The sequence below is a fragment of the Lupinus angustifolius genome, chromosome LG14 (assembly GCF_001865875.1).
Source record: "Lupinus angustifolius cultivar Tanjil chromosome LG14, LupAngTanjil_v1.0, whole genome shotgun sequence".
Taxonomy (NCBI): Eukaryota; Viridiplantae; Streptophyta; class Magnoliopsida; order Fabales; family Fabaceae; genus Lupinus; species Lupinus angustifolius.
The window spans coordinates 11,158,587-11,163,930 of NC_032022.1; positions in this window are offsets into that span (position 1 = coordinate 11,158,587).

Here is a 5,344-nt window from a genome sequence, read left to right on the forward strand (position 1 = left end):
TGAAACTAAGCTTAAAAAGGTTCAATACAACCTACGTGCTAAAAACATCATCACATCGACCCCTGTCATATGATGAATTCTTTCGAGTTTCGCAATGTCAAAGTGCCAAGGAAATGTGGGACACTTTGCCAGTGACGCACGAAGGCACTACTGAAGTCAAGCGTGCCAAAATGAATGCCTTGACACATGAGTACGAGTTGTTTCGTATGTTGCCGAGTCAATCTATCGGCCACATGCAAAAATGATTCACACATATAGTAAACCATTTACTTACTCTTGACAGGAGAATCAACTAATTCCAAGCACTGGTGAATCGACTGAAACTAAGCTTAAAAAGGTTCAATACAACCTACGTGCTAAAAACATCATCACATCGACCCCTGTCATATGATGAATTCTTTCGAGTTTCGCAATGTCAAAGTGCCAAGGAAATGTGGGACACTTTGCCAGTGACGCACGAAGGCACTACTGAAGTCAAGCGTGCCAAAATGAATGCCTTGACACATGAGTACGAGTTGTTTCGTATGTTGCCGAGTCAATCTATCGGCCACATGCAAAAATGATTCACACATATAGTAAACCATTTACTTACTCTTGACAGGAGAATCAACTAATTCCAAGCACTGGTGAATCGACTGAAACTAAGCTTAATCGATTAAGTGCAGCAATTTCCAGTTCTGTACAATATATTAAAAAAGCGGAAAATGTAACCGCTACACCTATTCAACCCCCCTTCCACATGTGTTCTGACCTGCTGGTACATCATATTTTTTGCTACACAACTCTCGTTCAATGAGGGAGCTTAGAACTCCAAGAACTAAATTATAATGCACGTTTCACTATCTCTTGCAACTCAAGTTTTAAAACAGAATAGCAGAGAACTAAGTGAAGGAATCAACTTAATCTAAGGCCAGAATTGGAATCCTTGTACCTCCATTGAGTAAGAACAACCTCTGCATGGAAGAAAATGGAAGAGAAGCAGTTCCAACTCTCCATAGAACTGAAGCTTACCAGAAGGAGAAGAAAAGGAAAACTTTGTGGACATGGTTAGTGGAGTTATGGAAAGCTACTCACTCACTCAATTCATTTATAACCTATGCAGAAGGAGTTTTAGGTGCTGGAACATCCATAATATTATGCCCAAATTGAAATTAATGGGCGATTATTGAGTGTTAGTAACTAAGGAAAATTGTTATGGGTAGAGACATTGAATCTTAGTTCCTAGTTTGTGTTTTTATGGTATTGTGTGGTACATGGAATATTTTCTTACATGGTAAGACACCTCAAGATATGAGACATAGGATAGAGGATTTTAGATGATAGTCTAGGTACTTGTAGGATTAACAAAGAAGTTTTAAGGCACTCGCACGCAAAGGTGTAAGATAATCATGCACAACTTTCAGGAAATTGTGATACTCATTGGAGTATGAACTTGGTGTGACCATTGTCAAACTTTCTAGTTGACATTACAGGACCCAAATGTGTTTGAGTGTGTAATCTTATACTAGGAGAAATGTTTAAACCTTATTAAGGACATGTTCAATAGAATTGTACTGAATTAGACTCTTGTGGGTGTATGAACATGGAACGACAATTGTGTTAATTTCTAGTTTAGATCATATGGCTGAAATGTGATTTAGACTGCAGTCTTGTAGTAGGAAATGGGTTTAAAACTTATTAAGGACATGTTGAATGGAATTACAGACAATAGGACTCTCATGGGTATATGAACATGGCATGACCATTGTCTAACTTTATAGTAGACATTATATGACTCAAAAGCGTTTGAGAGTGTAATCTAGTGTTACGACTAGGGTTGAAACCTTATTAAGGACAAGTTGAATGGAATTCTTGTGAATTGGACTCTCACGGGTGAGTGAACATGGTATGCCAATTGTGAAACTTTCTAGTTGATATCCTATGATTCAAAAGTATTTAGGAATGTAATCTAATACAAGAAAATGGGTTTAAACCTTATTAAGGACATGTTGAATGGAATTGTAGTCAATTGGACTCTCCTGATTGTATGAAAGTGGTATGACAATTGTCATACTATCTAGTTAGCATCATATTACTCAAATGTGTTTTAGAGTGTAATCTAGCATTACGAGAAGGGTTTAAACCTTATTGTGGACATGTGGAATGGAATCGTAATCAATTGGACACTCATTGGTGTATCAACATGGTGTGAACATTGTTAAACTTTCTACATCACATTCTATGACACAAAATGTTTGAGTGTGCAGTCCAATACTAGGAGATGTTTTTTAACCCTGTGAAGGACATGTTGAATGGAATTGTAGTGAATGGGATTCTCATAGGTGTGTGGACATAGTATGGGAAATGTGATACTTTCTAGTTGATATCATATGATTCAAAAGTCCTGGAGAGTGTAATTTAATTCTAGGACAAGGGTTTAGACCATATTAAGGACTTTTAGAATGTAATTGTAATCATATAGACTCTCATGGGTGTTTGAGCATGGTATGACAATTTCCAAGCTTTCTAGTTGTCATTATATGACACAAAAGTGTTGGAGAGTGTAATCTAATACTAGGACAAGGGTCTGAACCATATTAAGGACTTTTAAAATCAAATTATAGTCAATTGGACTCTCAAGGTGTATGAGCATGGTCTAACAATTAACATGCTCTCTAAATGATATAGTATGACTCAAAACTGTTTCAAAGTGTAATATAATACTCGGGGAAAGGTTCAAATCTTATTAAGGACATGTTGAATGGAATTGTAGTCAATTGGACTCTCATGGGTGAATGAACGTGGTATGACAGTTTTGACACTTTCTAGTTGACATCAGACAACTCAAAAGTGATTTCTAGTGTAATCTAATAGTGTGAGAAGGATTTAAACACTATTAAGGTCATGATGATTGGGATTGTATTCAATTAGACTCTGATGGATGTATGAACGTGGTATGATAATTGTGATACTTTCTACTTGACATCAAATGACTCAAAAGTGCTAGCCACTATAATTCAATACTAGGAGAAGCGTTTAAACCTTATTAACTCAGTGTTGACTGGAATTGTAGTCAATTAGACTCTCATGGGTGTATGAACATGGTATGACCATTGTCATACTATGTAGTTGATATCATACTACTCATAAGTGTTTGCTAGTGTATTCTAAAACTAGGAGAAGGCTTTAAACCTTATTAAGGCGATGTTTATAGGAATTGTAGCCAATTAGTCTCTCATGGATCTATGAACATGGTATGACAATTGTGATACATTATAGTTGACATCATACGACTCAAATGTGTTCTCTTGTTTAATGTAATACTAGGCGAAGGGTTTATACCTAGTTTAGGCCATGTTGAATGGAAATTGCTGTAAATTAGACTCTTATGGGTGTACGAATGTGGTTTGACAAATGTCATACTTTCTAATACTAGGATATCGTTAAAACCTTATTAGGGACATGTTGAATGAATTTTAGTGAATTAGACTCTTATGGGTGTATGAATATGGTATGACAATTGTCATACTTTCTAGTTGGCATCATATGACTCGAAAGTAATTGGCATCAATTGTTAGGTATCAGTGATAGAATACATCTAGAAGGGGGGAGAATAGGTATCGCAGTTCCCTCTAATCGCTATTTTCACCAAAGCCCTATTCTGAAAACTTGCCCAGTTAATCGATTAAAGCTATGACTTAATCGATAAAGTGACACAAAATAAGCAGTCGTTGACTGGCTCAATTACACATCCAATTACAGATTATACATAATTGATATAACAGATATATTTGAACACAAATGATCTTTATGTGGCAGTAATGCTATATTCAAAATATCGACTACAATAGGCAATTAAAACTACTAAAAACAGTAAAGAGATAAGGGAAAGAAACAACCTGCACCAAGGTTTTTATACTAGTTCGTTTTGCGGTCCACTGCAAAAATTCATCCAGTCCTCCCCTCCGATCCGGGAGATTTTTCTTCACTAAAACTGAAACCAATGTTCCTTACAAATACACTTCAAATTACAAGACCTTGAACGCTCCTTTCTTGAGTTCCCAGAACCTATACGATGGTTTGACCTTACCCAATCGCCTAGGAAAACCTTTCCTACGATCCAAATCCAACCAAGAGTATGCTCTAAACTCAAGACCTCCAAGTCTTGGTGAAGACTCTCTGATCTCTTTGGTCGTACGACACTAAGAGACTACTTCCCTTGTTACACAAACAATAAAAAGAACAAAGTAATGTGAAGCACTAAAATAGCTCAAATATAACAAGAAAGAACAAGTTATAAACCTATACAAATATCACAATTACTATGAATATGTATCAGATGAAAATCATGAAGAACATGTAATTTCTACCTTTAATAGATATCTAAAAAGTAGTGAAAGAGACATGCAAGAACAAGAGAGGATGAAGAACACATTTTATAATATGCAATGGATGACATGTTAATACTAAGCATAATACTATCTCACTCTAATCTCACATGCAATTCCCTCTGCCTCTGTGACATACATGAACATGAAAATATGCAACTTAGCAATTCTAATATGAATGAATGTATAAAATTCTATATGAAATATGTTAAATAATCAGTTTATATAGAAAAGTTGTTTTTCACTCAGTTAATCGATTATGTTAGCTATTAATCGATTAACGAGATGTTTATCTGTTGAAACTGTTCAAATATGTTTAATCGATTAGCTATTTATCTGTTGAAACTGTTTAAAAAATGTTTTCGCGTTAATCAATTAAAACTTCACTTAATCGATTAACTGACATATTTTCAGTTATGATGTTAATTGGTAAACTAACTATATGTGATGCTTATCAACTATACATGTTTTACCTTTATGTTATGCCTAATGTGCACAAATAACATGTATGATTAATGCATGAACATATAATAAACTAGATGTTTCATGTAAATGATATGATAGTTTTTAGACTTTGTGAGATTTGCATCTAGGTTTACCTAACCTAGACTCAATAACTAAGACACATCTAAGACTCTAGTCTAGACATGAAGCTCTTGAATCTTTGGCATGTTGATTTGTTGAGTTATCTGTAAGCTTTCACTAAGTCCTTTGTCTTCATCAAAACATAGGCAAGCATAAGTGCACTTTTGACACATTGCACTGAGCCTGCATACCTTGTGAAAATGTGAAATTATATTCCACCATCCAGGTAAGATCAACATACCTTATGTATGTGGGATTCCTTTCTAAAAATTTGGACAACTGGGTCTCCTGAAGTATGAGTGACTAGTAGGGATCTCCACGGTCGTGCCTCACGTTCGGATTAGAAGATGAAGCATTAGGAGGCCTACGTCTGCGGTGAGAAGTTGTCTTGA